Source organism: Pan paniscus, chromosome 22, assembly GCF_029289425.2.
Source record: "Pan paniscus chromosome 22, NHGRI_mPanPan1-v2.0_pri, whole genome shotgun sequence".
NCBI lineage: Eukaryota > Metazoa > Chordata > Mammalia > Primates > Hominidae > Pan > Pan paniscus.
The window spans coordinates 2,900,194-2,916,296 of record NC_073271.2 but is presented as its reverse complement, the minus strand read 5'-3'; the positions used below and the strand labels follow the sequence as shown (position 1 = coordinate 2,916,296).

Sequence of the window (16,103 nt, the reverse complement as noted above, 5' to 3'; positions counted from 1 at the left end):
TATTATTATTTGGAGTCAGGGTCATGCTCCATCACTCAGGCTGGAGTGCAGTGGCACAATCACAGTGCCCTGCAGCCTTGAGCTTCTGGGCTCAAGTGATTCTGGCACCTCTGCCTTTGCCTCCCAAGTTGCTAGTACCACAGGTACGTGGGCCCAGCTATTTATTTATTTATTTATTTTTCTCATAGAGACAGGTTCTCAGGCTGGTCTGGAACTCCTGGGCTCCAGCAATCCTCCCACCTCTGCCTTCACTTCCCAAATAGCTGAGACCACAGGCACACGCCACCACCATACCCAGCTTATTTTTTTTATCAGGTTGGTGCAAGAGTAATTGCGGGTTTTGCCATTGAAAGTAATGGCAAAACCCGCAATTACTTTTTGCACCATCCTAATAATTTTTTGTGGAGACAGGGTCTTGTCCTGTTGTCTAGGCTGGTTTCCAACTCCTGGGCTCGAGTGACCCTCCTGCCTTGGCCTCTAAAAAGTTCTGGGATTACAGATGGGAGCCACTGCACCAAGTTACTTTGTATAATTTTTAACATAAACATAAATATTTTGAGAAACAGAAATGTTAAAACCATTGGAAGAAAATATATTGTAAAGTATACAATAGAAAGAAACAATCAAGCAAAATACAACAAATACAACATAAAATTATCAAAATTTTCAGAGGAACAAAACAGAATCTAGTTTTACAATATTCAGAATTCAATCCCATTATATCAAACATATAAAGAAACATATTCAAAGAAAAAGGCAATCAATAGAGACTGACCTCGAGATGACCCAGATGTTGGAATTACTGTGGATTTTTAAAGTAGTTATTGTAATTCTTACTAAAATCAAAACCCCAAAAACCCATAAAATAAATGGATAGGAAATCACAGCAGAGAAGAAGAAACTACAATAATAACAAAGGCTCAAGTGGAAATTCTAGAAGTGAGAAAGTTTTCAAAATTAAAAAATAACAATCAGTTGTGTTCAGGAGCAGCTTGGAGGTGGTAAAGAGTCAATGAACCTTAAAATACAATTGAAATGATTCAATCTGAAAAATGTGAGCAGTCATAGGTTGGGGTGAGGGAGCTTTCCTTTGGTTAGTGCTTTTAGGTAGTCTTGGTTTTGATATGATTACTAGACTGATCCATCAGGGGCATGCTAAGCCAGAGTTTATCTTGGTTTCAGTAGTGCTTTAACCAAAACTCATGATATTCTTGTGTACAAGATGGAAGAAGAGTGGACCAGATGACAATATTTAGATGCAGTCATTCTTAACCTCCGTTGCTCTCCCAGTGGTCTAGCTGGGGTTTGTATAAAGTGGAATGGGAGGAATAGGGAAGGAGCCCCCACCTACCCTCTCCCCTTGTCCACTTGTCCTCCTCCACTAGTGGATAAAGTCCACGGGAACAGGCAAGTTATTTTAAATCTGTATCTTCTGTTGTCAAGATCTGTAATCAGTTCTGCTCGTTGGACTGGGGAGAGGAACCAAGGGAACATGAGGGTGAACGGGTTGACATGGAGTCCAGGAACACACTGTGCCTACATGCAGAATGTTTGTGCCAGGAAAGCCAGTCAGCAGGCAGATGGTCTCAGATACCAAGCTAGGGTTGGGAAGCAGGATTCAGTCTCCTGAAGGCGTGTTCCTCATTCTGTGGTTTGTATCACTTGAACCAACCTCAGTCCTGAGGCAGAATTTCCCGTGGCATCTGATACACAGCCTGGATTTGGAGCACTCACTGGGATTAGATGCCACGGGAATATTGTGTTTAGGAACTCTGAAAGAGACAGGCTTCAACAAAGCAGACCTAAGCAACACGTAGCATCTGAACTTCTTTATCAGCTTCCATTCCAGCCCAAGAGGACAAAAGCATCACATACATATCCACTGTGGCAAACCTTTCCTCAGTAGGGAGTTTTCCCAGTACTACTCTCCCCTCTGTTCTGAGACTACTTGCTCCTTTGTAATGTTTCTACTTTCTGTCCCACTCCCTAATAGATGATTTGTCCTTTCTGCCCGGCCCCCTAGTTCTGATATTTGGATTGTCTGTGATCTGGATACTACTTAGGAGGTAGAATCAAAGCCTTGTTGATTGGATTGGGAGTTTCTAACTTCCTATTAAAGGCACTGATTAAGCATCTATTGTATAAAGTAAGTAAGATTATGATCCAGTAAGAAAGATTCCACAAGTAGCGCAGGAAGAATTGGTTTCTACTACACTTCATGCTTCAGGACAGGAAATCCAGAAAAAAATTATGTGGTATGTTAAGTGTGTACTGTAAGTTTCATTTCCATGTGAAAAACTGTAGTTAGCTAAAAAGTACATCCATGAAGAATCCTGATTAAACTTGTTTAATCCTGGTTAAACTAGGTACTAGCTAAATAATAATTTCACAACAACTCAAGAACTCTGTAAAAGCATTTCCTCTGAATATTTTATTCAGAAAAAAATACAAAAAGATAAGGCAGAAACAAAAATCTCAGTCATTTGCAGTATCTGTCGGCTTTCAATTTGGTTCTCTTTTTTAAACAAAGAAAAATAGTAAAATTAATCTATGTAAAACATGCCACATATATTCAACTGCTACTGAATATAAAAAGCTTTAAAACTGTGTGTTCAATTTTGGTTACTGTATTACCACAACACTTATATTAAAATATGTATACTTTCAAATTTGGTTTCTATAAAAAATGGATTCTAATCTTATAAAAGTTATTTCCTAATATTCAATAAATGTCACCTAAGGGCTTTTTCAATCCAAATAGCAATTTTAATTATTCTAGAATTTAAAGATGCTTTAAATTTCCATTTAATAGGGTGAGAATGCTGTATTATTACGAGTGATAAAAGTTACAGGACATAGAGGTTATTCCGTTTTAGAGTCCACATCCTGATTATATTTTATATCCTCTTCTTGATTTCTTACAACTAGATACATACTCACTTGCTCAGCTGGAAAAAACTCTTAACATTATTTACTGACTTTAGGTATGAACTCTACCAGCTAGTTAATAGAAAATATGTAATTAAACATTGCCTTTATCAAGTAATGTAAAAAAAGTGTAAGAGTAACTTTGCAACATAGGACTTGAATGAGCGGCTGGTGATTATCAAAATCTGGCACTTAATTGATTTATACTTGTACACTCACAGCTAAATGTCTCTACCTGTTTTTCTATGTTGTAAATCTAGGACACTACTTATCTACATAGGAAGAGTAATAAATATTAATAATGTGCTATGATAAACATCCTGCACTCTTCCAAATCTTACAATAAAACTGTTTCAATTTCACTTGTTCAGCTTTTATACTTAGTTTTTTAGTTGATCTATGCTTATTTTAAGGAACCTGAACTACTCTAACAGAATCCACATAATTTTTATATTAGTCAAACTGCTTCTTTCTAACTCTGGTTCTAATAGTTATAAAAAGATGATGATAAATTTATGAAGTAGATACAGTCAAACCTGAATTTCTTAAAATATATACTTAGAATCGGTTATAATTTTTAGATATTCTTTCTTGACAGTCTTTTCCCAAACTCATGATGTCCTCTCTAGGTAATATTGCCACACTCATAAATTAGAAATAAACACAAAAATGTGAAAACTACAGTAATTTAAGAGAATATAGGTTTTCTACATGCCATTTCTATGGGCTACTGAAAATAGTGAAAATAAGTAAATAAATAGCTACCTGTCCAGAAGCGTCTCATGAAAAATCCATCTTTCTGAGCCTTTTTTAAGAATTTTACTCTCTTCTTTACTTATTTTAAATTTGTGGTCTTGGAAGCTCTGAAATTTCTTTCTGCAAAGAAAATGTCTTCATTGAAAAATACCTCAAACTGATTATACATATTTACTATTAAATTTGTAAATACTGTTAATTTCTTTTTCACTTATTAAAAAGATCTAATTGTAGGCCAGGCACAGTGGCTCATGCCAGCAATCCCAGCACTTTGGGAGGCCAAGGCAGGCGGATCACTCGAGGTCAGGAGTTCAAGAACAGCCTGGCCAACATGGTGAAACCCCATCTCTACTAAAAATACAAAAATTAGCCGAGTGTAGTGGTGCGTGCCTGTAGTCCCAGCTACTCGGGAGGCTGAGGCAGGAGAATCACATGAACCTGGGAGGAGGAGGATGCGATGAGCCGAGATCATGGCACTGCACTCCAGTCTGGGGGACAGAGTGAGACTCTGTCTCGGGGGAGAAAAAAAAAAAAGTCTAATTGTATTTTTTTAAATAAGCTGGAGATTTTGAACAACAAAGATGACCTTCATAACCTCTCAAGAGGAGGGCCACTCATTGACTGGGTAGCAGAAGGCCCCACTTCTATTAAGTCATGCTGGCTGGAGTCCCCTGTGTCCTGGCCATAGCACAGCCTTTGACTGGCATCAGGCCCATTCTATGAATGAATAGAGAGATTGACTAACCAGAGTGACTACCTTTGGGAGCTGGTAGGATGATTAGGAAAACTGAACCCTCAAGAAGAGAAAAGCATTGAGCTCAGTGCTCTGTCCTAGAGGCTACATTGTGTTGCCTCTTCTTGTCCATCAGTTTTCATTTTTTCAGACAGGGTCTTACTCTGTCACCCAGGCTGGAATGCAGTGGTGATCCGAGCTCACCGCAGCCTTGAACTCCTGGGCTCAATCCTCCTGTCTCAGCCTTCCGTGTAGCTGGGCCTACAGGCATGCATCACCATCCCCAGCTAATTAGGTAATTTATTTTGAAAGCACTTTGAGAAGCACTTCACTGTCAAATCTGTAGGTCTAAAAGGAAAATCATACATACACATAATTGATTTCACATTGTTTTACATTTCCTTAGTCTTCTTCTGGAATGTCATCTTTTTTCTTGGTTTCTCTTTCAGCACAGGATCTAATCTAGATATTGGAAAAGAGAATCCAATGGGTTATATGTTTATCTTCCACCTTCCCCACTTTACGCATCACATAAGAACATTCGAGATGATTTCTTATGCAGAAGAAAAAATTAACTGAGCAACAATATTCAGAAAAAGACAGGTTCTGGCTATGTGTTTTTACTTCATATATATAATCTATATGAGTAAGTGCTATCACATGCTTTCTCCACAGCCCTTGTGTCAGAAACACTACAGACAAAATTATTTCAGAAACACTTTACACATCAGATCCTGCTAGGCAATAAAGAAATCATTAATTTAATTTTGTCCGCCAAGTGAATACACTGGGATCAAATTATCCCTAGTAGACAAGTGTTCATTTGATCAGATTAAAAGCTTAATAGCTATTTTACATTGCACAGACTATTACCAAAGTATTAAATCTTTTAACATTACACAACTTGTTTTTAATTAATTGGAACCCACCTCTTTTACTAGCTTCTTATATCCTCCTAAGTTTGGATAGATGTTTACTATCACATGTCATAAGTTAATTAATCTGCATTCAACAATTAGGATCGCCCACAGAACAGGCAATTGGCAATGGTAAGGACTCAAGTCTCCTAAGGGATCTCTGTGGCCAGAGTCCAGTTCCAGGGCTGCTTAGAAAGTGATGACAAATAACGTGTTTGTGCCAATGACATCTTTGTGACAGTTTTGATTGGAGGGGTCCCAGACCTGAAAACATTCCCTGCTAGGGCCTGTAGCACAATGCTACCTTTAGTAAGAGGGGTCTGTGTTCTGGTAGACAAGGCAAGCTCATAAAGGTGAAGGGCTGACAGAGATTAGGACAGCCTGCAATTAAATGGTACAAAAAGAGTCCTAAATAATCACTGTTCAGAGCTTCCAAGTACTTGACTAACCAAAAAGACCCAGAAAACTTTGTATTTCATCTGAAAATTGCTTTAAATCATGAAAAATGCAATCTTTGTATAAGTATCTTTGTATCTTTGTATAAGTGCAAAGCACTGCACATATATTTGCAATTTTTGCCTTCAGTAACACTTTTGTGATGATATCCAGATGAAAAATAATTTAAACATGATACAATAAAATATAAATAAATAAAATTAAATGTAAGTCACAAACCCATCTGCATTTCCCCAATGACCTGTTTCCTGAGAAGCAATGTGCTATGAAATACTGAGAGTGGCCTCTGGAGTCAGCTGGGCCTGGGTGCACATCCTGTCTTACCATACCTTGAAATCACTGTGATTTCCATGAACTGACTGACAAAAACCACGAGGATGTAAGGAGGGTCAGAGGCTGTCTTCCTGTCTGTAAGGCTGAGTTCACATCCACCTCACAGGAGCATTATGGAAATTCAAGACTACAACGCATGTGCCGGATGCATGCAACGAAAAAATATAACATTTCACTTCTCTAACTGTAAGAAAATACCTACATTTTAGATTGAAATTGTTTGAGATTTAGATTTGAAAGTATCTGAAATCAAGACTATTCTAAAAAGAAAATCAAACATATGACCGGAAATCTAACATGAAGCACATACAGAGAATTGATAGATGCTTTTAAATTACATTGGTAGTAGAGAAAAATGTAACATAAATTTTTATGCTCTAATTATAAGAATGAAGGGCATTTTAGAAAAGGCATTTGCCCCCTCTCTTAGAGCCTTCCACTCTGGCCCCCACAATGCCTTACAGAGCAAATCTGGGTCAGACTGGATGCAACCTGTGATTCCCAACAGAGGCAAACAAAGTAAGGTTCTGGATGGTCAGTACTGGGATGGAATGCCAAGACACAGAAAAGCCATGTGTCAAGAAGGGGGGAGTTATTCTTTAGACACATCCTGGTATATGTTTATCATTAAAGATCAGTGCCTTTGCTCAGTACTGCGATGGAATGCCAAAACACAGAAAAACCATGTGTCAAGAAGGGGGGAGTTGTTCCTTAGACACATCCTGGTATATGTATATCATTAAAGATCAGTGGCTTTTGTGAGTCTAAAAAATTAATCCTTAAATGTTTTCATCAAGTTCCAGTTAACTACCTGATTTATCTAGGTTATATTAACAGTATTATTTGGAATTTCACCTTGATATGAAGATGTCTGTGTAACTTTTACAATGATGTAAAACAAAGAGTAGGATTAGGGAGGGCACAGGCCACTGGTGCAATGGATAACACATCTGACTATGGATGAGGGAATTTAGCCTGGAATAAGGAACTTTTATTTCCAGCTTAGTGATGCACATGAATTTTAAAAATAAAATAAAAACCATGTTTTATGTGATTCATGTTTCTCCTAATGCAAAGAAGACAGGTACTATTAATAAAAATATTTTTAAAATGTAAGGGCTAAGGCCTCAGAAGTTCTGCTATGATTTTTTTACGTTTCATAGAGTGATTATCATCACAGAAGCTCAAGCATTACATAAATACAAACACGTATACCCTGACCTGGTAATTCTGCTTCTGGAAATTTATCTTCAGGTCCACCCGCACATCTACAAATTGATGCATATTCAATGTTATGTACTGCAGCACTGTTTATAAGAGCAAAAGACTGGAAACAGCCTAAATTTCCATCTACAAAAGACTAAATAAATTAAGGTACATCCCTAAAATGGAATTTTGTGTGGCTGTTAAAAAAGAGAGAGAGAGAAAGAGAGGAAAAGCAAGACAAAGAGAAAACTTTCTACATTCAAACTAATAGTAGAAAACTCTCCAAGATACAATTTTAAGGAAAAAAAAATCAAAGTCGAGAAGACTATAGAGGAGGTTGTCTTTAGTGTAAAACAGTTGAAAATTATAAATATATTCATATGTTTATAGAGAAACTTTAGGAGGCTATAAAAAAACAAAACAAAGGGAACGAGGAACAGGAGCTGGGACACAGGTGAGTAAGATGCATGGCAGGCATGTATCTTAATCTTTATATGCTTTTATTTAAAAATGTTGGACCACGTGTACGTTATCTATTTAAAAAATCAGATTTTAAAATACAAGCAAGAAAACAAGAAAATGAAAGCCTAAAAGGAGCATGTGGAACTACCAGAAAAATATACTAATCCATGGAGATAATGGCAAGGTAGTTCCTAGATGCACTGATTTCTCTAACATATTGTATAAACAAGCCATCAACTATGGGATTTATAATTTAAAATGAGTCTATTTGAAACACCACATTATAAAAAGCTATTAACTAAATCTTTAAAGTGACAGTAAATGATGACTTAACATTTTAAAGAGATACAGTCACATCGCATGTGTGAATGCAGTCATCTGTATAAAATGTCATCATTACCTTGATCATTTCTTCTTCTGCTGTTTTACTTTTTGCTTCTATGTCCCCTGCTTCATTGCATCTAATAAAGCAGCTATTTGAGGCCAACAAAGCCATTTTCCCCTAAGTGAAACAAAATAACAAAATAGCCATGAGGATACTTCTTGTGGAAGAAACATTAAGTGTTTAGACTGAATTAATTTTTCCTCCCTGATTTAAAAATCACAGAAAAGAACTTAGAGAAAAACCTGAAAAATATAATACAAGAACATATAGAAAAGGAAACCAAAATCACCTTTCATTTTACTATTCAAAGTTTACCACAATAAACATTTGTAATGTATCTTCCTAGTAGGACTAAATTCTAATTAGATGAGGTAGGATTGCTTCCTTTCTGAAAGATCTACTGAAGATGAAACTGATTTAGTTCTGTTTGGAAAATTAACTTTAAAAACAGGAACATAATTATGAATGCACACTTTATTCAAATATTAACATTTTAAATAAAATTTATTTTCTTCACAATTAGAAAACATGAAAAGGTACATACAATACCTTTGGTGTTTTGAATTTAAGAATCAATGTCTGAGGGACTTTTGTGTGTGAAAATAAATATTCATATACATTTTTAGTTGTTTAATGTTTGATGTATTACACTGCTTTCTATTAAACAAAACTTTAAAAACTGATTTTCTTGTGTATCTAAATCTGGGTTACAAATTTGGTTAGCTTAACTCCTGTAACAAATATAATGTTTATTTATAACTTGTATTTGGTTGATTCTTTTGGAAAACTTGGAATACCATAACATTTAGACAAAATATTTATAAATACAATGATTACAAAATATGTTAACCTTATATCACATCCAGTTAAAAATGTGCTGATAACATGGATTTAATTTCTTAGTCAAGTCCCAAGGGCTGGGTGGTCTCTCATCTGGATGGCTCCTGGTGAGCCCTGGAACATGGCGGTGTGGTCCAAGGCGATTTAAACCTGTGCCACAGATTATTCAGCTGAGTCCTTTTTGAAATAGAGTTTTAAGACCCTCTTTCATTTAAATTTAAATTTTTGAAACTTAGCGTCCTTCCTAAAAATAAAATGAAAAGAACTTTCCTAAAGTGTTGTATTATTAGTACTATCTAAGTCATTATCCTGGCCTTATGAAATATTGGCATTTTCTACTGGTGTAACTTTTATTAGAAACATCTCATCACAACTAGTAGGATCATCTCAAAGGGGTTGCAACACATTAACAGGTAATGAAATCAATGTAGTGTTTCCTAAACGGTATTGGGTGGGCTGGGGGGAAAAGGAATACACACAGACACACAGAGGAAGGGGTAAAAGAGAATAAGAAATATCAAGGTGCATAACACCTGGATAAGTAAGTATTGTTAAGTACAACTCTTGCTTCAGTTATGCATATGTGTGTGCTGGGCTGCAATGTAAAAATGCATTTCTCAATGGATTGGGTCAAAATAGTTTTCAAGTCACTGACTTAAGATATTATCCTAGGGGATGAAGAAATTAGTCTAAGTGATTACCTCTTTCTGGTGGGATGTTTGTTTAATCTGTCAACTTAGAAAACACTGCTGAGTTCCTATTTTCAGTTCATTATTGTATACTACCAAAGCTGCTACTCAAAGGCTGAGCTTATCTTCTATTTGCTTGTTCTGCGTGGTACCCACTGGTCCTTACTGTTTTTGATATAGTTATCTACTTTTTAAAGACAGTTTAGCACTCACATATTTTTTGTTCAATCTTTACTTCTCTCACAGAAAAAGGAAATCATGTATTCTGTATCAACAAAGATTTAACAAAACATCCATATACAACAACTGTCTACTTACTAAAATTAAGAATTAGTATATTATCTTTCTTTCTTATATTAAAACATCTTTTCATACACTAATTTAAGCTTATGAACTGAAAGTCTTTTAGAGATAATTTACTTCAATGAACTATTATTATTTATATTTTATACACAAATTGTCACAACTTGTTCTTAGCTAGCTCCACTGTTCTCTTACAGTCTGTAATGTTTCTGAAAGCATCCATGATTTCTGCTACAAGGAACATACTTAGGAACTATTCTGTTTTCCTACTCTGTGACCTAAAATTGACTGGTTCTTCAGTGGAAATGAGATCCATATCTAGGCACTAATGGTACACAGAAATAATTGTGGGCAAAAGTACTAAAGCTATTTTTGTTGCACTATATTTTGAGATCTCTTTAAGGCTCTATGTTCTTACTGATTTATTCCTATTTAATGTATTATACTATTGCATCCTACTTTTTCTTTTTAAATATATTATGATTGACTGTTACAGACTTTCTGTTAAACTGACAGGAAGTTTTTATAAACAATAACAGCACTTATATTTTTAAAGGCTGGTTCCTATTGTTCTCTTGGTTCAACTGCATCTGAATGCCCAACAAGAAGCTCATCTGAATTTATACCAAGATATTTTCCATAGCCAGATTTCAGGGCAATTCTATACATTAATAAGATAGATAAAATTTAAAAACTGACAGAAAATTAATTATAGGACATCAAAACAGGACATGTGTATGTGTGGGGGTGTGTACATATCTAAAATTTCAGACTGGACATATTCCAAGTGTTCAGAAGATGCATGTGGCTGAGTGGTGACTCACGCCTGTAATCTCTGTGCTTTGGGAAGGCAATGGGAGAATTGCTTGAGGCAAGAAGTTCAAGATCAGCCTGGACATCATAGTGAGACCCCATTTCTACAAAAAATTTTAAAAGTTAGCTGGGCATGGTGGTGTGCACATGTAATACCAGCTACTTGGGAGGCTGATGCAGGAGGAGTGCTTGAGCCCAGAAATTTGAGGTTATAGTGAACTATGTTCACACCACTGCCCTCCAGCCTGGGTGACAGAGTGAGACTCTGTGCCTTCAAAAAAAAAAAAAAAAAAAGCTACATGTGACTAGTTGTTGCTATATTGGACAGTGCAGTTTTAAATTTAGTTTCATATTTTGCTTTTTTAATATAAACATTGTACCTTATATATTACATAATAAATATTTTCAAAATTCGTCATTCTTCAATTATACCTCTTTAGTTATGAACTTCAATAATTACTAAAACTTTATGTCATTAAACTGTTTTCCAGAAAATGCTGCTTCCATTTACATTCTTACCTCAAATTAACAGAGCATGTTTTGTATCATGGATTTTTTTTTAAACATTATGACTCTAAAAAAATACTTGAAAACGTGATATGGAAAAAACAGTATCCTATTAATTTGCATTTTAGTAGTTAACTAGAATAACAATTGTTTTTCTTTTCCTTTCCTTTTTAGTTTTTAGATTATCTGGTAATGTGCCTTGTCCACTTTTCTATTCAGATCTGATTGTTCGCAATTTTTCTACTGGGGTCTTCAGTGCTATGAATTTTATACAAGATACATATGAAGAGTAAGAACTCACTGCCTATTAAGATTGTTGTAAATATTTTCCTCATTTGTCAGTTAATTTTCTTTATATTCCTTTTTTGTTTATAATTGTAAAGCAGTTTAAAACTATTGAATTTTTTCTTCCTCTGCTTTTATTCTTTGTCTTTCACCCTACTTATCTGACTTCCAAAGAAAGTACAGAAATAATCATCTTAATGTGATTTTTTAAAATTATGATTTCTTTTACCTTACCAAGAATCTCCTTGGATGCCAGAATTGACTTTTACTCCTTTATACGTTAATGATTATATAACAGAAATCATTATCATGTCGATGTAACCAATTACTAAAATATGTAAATTCACTTTCAGTATCTTTTACCCAAAGAATCATTCTATACTTCTGCACAAGGTGAGAATAAAAAAGGCTACTTTATAAAATGACTGTAAAAATAGTGAGTAAAAATATTCTTTTGGTCGTTATGATGCTGTAACATTCTCTGCTGGTTTCAACAATATTCCTTTTTTTAGTCTTCCTGTTTGTCTTTAGACTTCCAAACAGTGAGTTTAAATATCATAGCAACAGTGAACCAGGTTTTGCACTATTTGATTTATTTTTTAATCTATCTTACTTGGTGTGTGAAATTATTAATCTTCATTTTTTAACTTACATATCTTTTTTCCAGCCTAGCATTATATATTGATAGGAAATCCACTAAAAGTAGATCACAAAATCTACTTTTCAAAAAAGCTATTTCATTTTTTATATCAAAATTACTGTGGGCTTAAGACAGATACTAAAATTTTTAATGAATACAATTAAATTTTTAAAATAACTGGTTACTAATTATATTACAACATAAGCTCACCTGGAATCAGATAATTTGACAGCCATAAACTGCTCTGGAGGACTAGGGCCCTCATCAACTATTGGAGAAAGAACATTTGAAAATAAATTTGACATTTGCTATAAATATAAAGACATTATTTTGCTTTAAAAAATGTGGCTATTTTCTTCCGCAATTAAATGTAAGAATATTCAGATATACTGATGTCACTGTAATACTGTATCTTTGGAATCAAGATCTACTTTACCTTCTTGTAACTACAGTGCTAATTTTATACACTGAGTAAGACAGGGTGATATAATGCTTATTTAATAACTTTCAAGATAGCTTATCTTTATGTTTTAAAATACAGTCATAAATAAGCACTTATTTAAAAAAGCTAAACGCTTTCATTTATTCAATGGATGGCCTTGCTGACCAAATGATACTGCTTTTTACCTTCTAATTACTTCATATCTCATTAGTGCTTCCTCTGATGGGCTAAAGAAAATGAGGAAACTTCAAATTGTTAAATGCACCCAGGTTAGTTTTGGTAATAGGTCTGAATAAAAAAGAAATTCAAATATGTTTGACTCAAGTAGGTTTTCTTTTTTCTTTCCACTTACTATTTTAATTATTCATATTGTTTTGATTTCCAAAGATACTCTTATGGAACTATATGGAATGTTTTCAAATGCTTATATTAGAAAGAGGGACTTCCCAATGGCTGGTAAATATTAAGGAATTAAAAAATGGAAGAGTCAAATGCAATGGTTCCATTTCTTTGGAAAATGTTTGAGACTAGTTAGAGTTTGGCCTGAGTGAATGAATGTCCTAAAATCTACACTTGTGGCAGGATCTTCCCTTCCAGACACAAACCTTCTTTGTGTGGAGCTCCCAGGGTAAAAAGACCATTGTCGAGTGCATGTATATAGGTTCCCTCATCCATTTCAATGGCTATGGTTCCTGAAATTCCACCAAAGTTTGTTACCGTCCACCAGATTCCTAAAAAATAAAATTGATATTTCAACTTTACATTTTAGTTTTGACACAGAGTTCTTTGTTATTATAACTTAGTTTTTACAACTTTTTATTTTGCAGTCATAAGAAATACTACAAAGATCTCACATATCCTTCACTCACTTTGTCTCAATGATGACATCCTGCATAAGTATCATACATTGTTAGAATCAGGAAACTGACATTGATATAATCCATGAAGCTTATTCAGATTTCACCAGTTTTACATGTACTTGTTTGCATGTATGTGCACAGATTCATGTGACTACCAGCACAGTCAGGATTAGGTTTTTAAAATACACAATAGCAACATACAGCCAGGCATGGGGGTGCATGCCTGTAATCCCAGCTACTTGGGGAGCTGTGAAAGAGGATCACTTGAGCCCAGGAGTTCAAGGTTATAGTGAGCTATGATCACGCCACTGCACTCTAGCCTGAGTGACAGAACAAGATCCTGTCTCAAAAAAAGACCAAAACAAAACAAAAGGCAACATGTGAGGGTACAAAGTGATATATGGAGAACGGTCTCTCTCATGATAGACCCCAGCCATCTATTCATGCCTGCTTTCCCGAGGCAATGCCTATCATAATGCTTCTTAAAAATGCCTCTACAGGAAGACTTTCTAGCATAGTAATCTTTTTTTTTTTTTTTGAGATGGAGTCTTGCTCTGTCACCCAGACTGGAGTGCAGTGAGGCAGTCTTGGCTCACTGCAACCTCCACCTCCTGGGTTCAAAGAATTCTCTGCCTCATCTTCCCAAGTAGCTGCAGTTACAAGAGCCTGCCACCATGCCTAAATATTTTTTTTTGTATTTTTAGTAGAGACGGGGTTTCACCACATTGGCCAGGCTGGTCTTGAACTCCTGACCTCGTGATCCACCTGCCTCTGCCTCCCAAAGTGCTGGGATTACAGGTGTGAGCCACTGCACCCGGCCAGTAATCTTAACAACGATTTTAGATTGAAAGCAAAATGAGCAGAATCTATGTCTATGTATACTAATTTCCAATTTGCCAATAGAAATGTTAGACTCTAGCAACAATTATTTTAGCAGTTGTTATAAAAGTTTACATCTTAATGTTAAAAAATATCCTCAAACCTTCTCCTAAATTGTACTTTAACTAGAGTAGAAATGAGTCAATCATTAACTGGATATGACATATTAAGGAATTCTTGTTAATTTTACAAGGTCTGATAATGACATAGTATAATGTATAAAAGTAAACAACAAAACAGGTGATGAGAGAAAGACATACCACATTAAGAAATGTACATTTATGTACTTACGGGTAAAATGATGTAATATCTGTGATTTTACTTAAAATTTTCTTGTAAAAAACGTGTGTGGGGGGTGCATGTAAATGAAAGGAGATTGGCAAAATATTGATAATTAATGCTGGGGCCTGGGCACATGGGGGACTCATTATATTCTTCTATGTATGGATTAGTTTGGATATTTCCATAACGAAAAGGTTTTAAAGATTCAGTTAATTCCACTGCACAAAATTTTCTATTCAACTAAACATTTCATGCTTTTCATAATCAATTTTAAAATACATAAAATTTCAGCTAAAATGAAGTTGGACCCTTATCTAACACCAAACACAAAAAGTAACTTAAAATAGACCACAGACCTAAATGTAAGAGATAAAGTTACAAAACTTTTAGAAGAAATTGGAAAAGCTTCACGACAATGAATTTGGCAATGATTTCTTATATAGAACATCAAAGGCACAGGCAACAAAAGAAAACACAGACAAACTGGACTTCATCAGAATTAAAAACTTTTGTGCATCAAGAACCACTGTCAACAGAGTAAAAGGCAACCCAGAGAATGGAGAAAATATTTGTAAACTACATACAATATAAGGAATTAATATCCAGACTACATAGAGAACTCCAAAAAGACAAATACCAGAATTCAAAACTGGGCAAAGGATATACATGGACATTGCTCCAAAGATGATATACAAATGGCCAATAAGCACTCGAAAAGATGCTCAACATCACTAGTCACTAGGGAAATATAAATCAAAACCATAATGCAATACCACATCACACCCATTAGAATGCTATTATCAAAACAAACAAAAAACAGAAACCAAGAAAACCAGAAAAACAAATGTTGGGCAGGTTGTGGAGAAACTGAAACCCTGTGCAATGCTGGTGGGAAGGTAAAATGGTGCATGTATTTAAATGTCACTGAAGTGTACACATAAAAACAGAAAAACTGGCACATTCTCCTTGAAGAGGTCCTTCTTCAAGGAGAACTACAAACCACTGTTCAAGGAAATAAAAGAGGATATAAACAAATGGAAGAACATTCCATGCTCATGGGTAGGAAGAATCAATATCGTGAAAATGGCCATACTGCCCAAGGTAATTTACAGATTCAATGCCATCACCATCAAGCTGCCAATGACTTTCTTCACAGAATTGGAAAAAACTACTTTAAAGTTCATATGGAACCAAAAAAGATCCCGCATTGCCAAGTCAATCCTGAGCCAAAAGAGCAAAGCTGGAGGCATCACACTACCTGACTTCAAACTATACTACAAGGCTACAGTAATGAAAACAGCATGGTACTGGTACCAAAACAGAGATATAGATCAATGGAACAGAACAGAGCCTTCAGAAATAACGCCATGTATCTACAACTATCTGA

At 35.2% G+C, this 16,103-nt stretch overlaps 1 long non-coding RNA gene and 1 pseudogene across 1 annotated transcript in view; one reads left to right on the top strand and one right to left on the bottom strand.

The window, feature by feature from the left end:
- The window catches only part of LOC134729745 (protein FRG1B-like), a 39,215-nt pseudogene that overhangs the window by 12,651 nt on the left and 10,461 nt on the right, over positions 1–16,103 (bottom strand).
- Positions 1–16,103, top strand: part of LOC134729746 (uncharacterized) — a 52,245-nt gene that overhangs the window by 28,182 nt on the left and 7,960 nt on the right. The gene's annotated exons all lie outside the window — the stretch shown is intronic.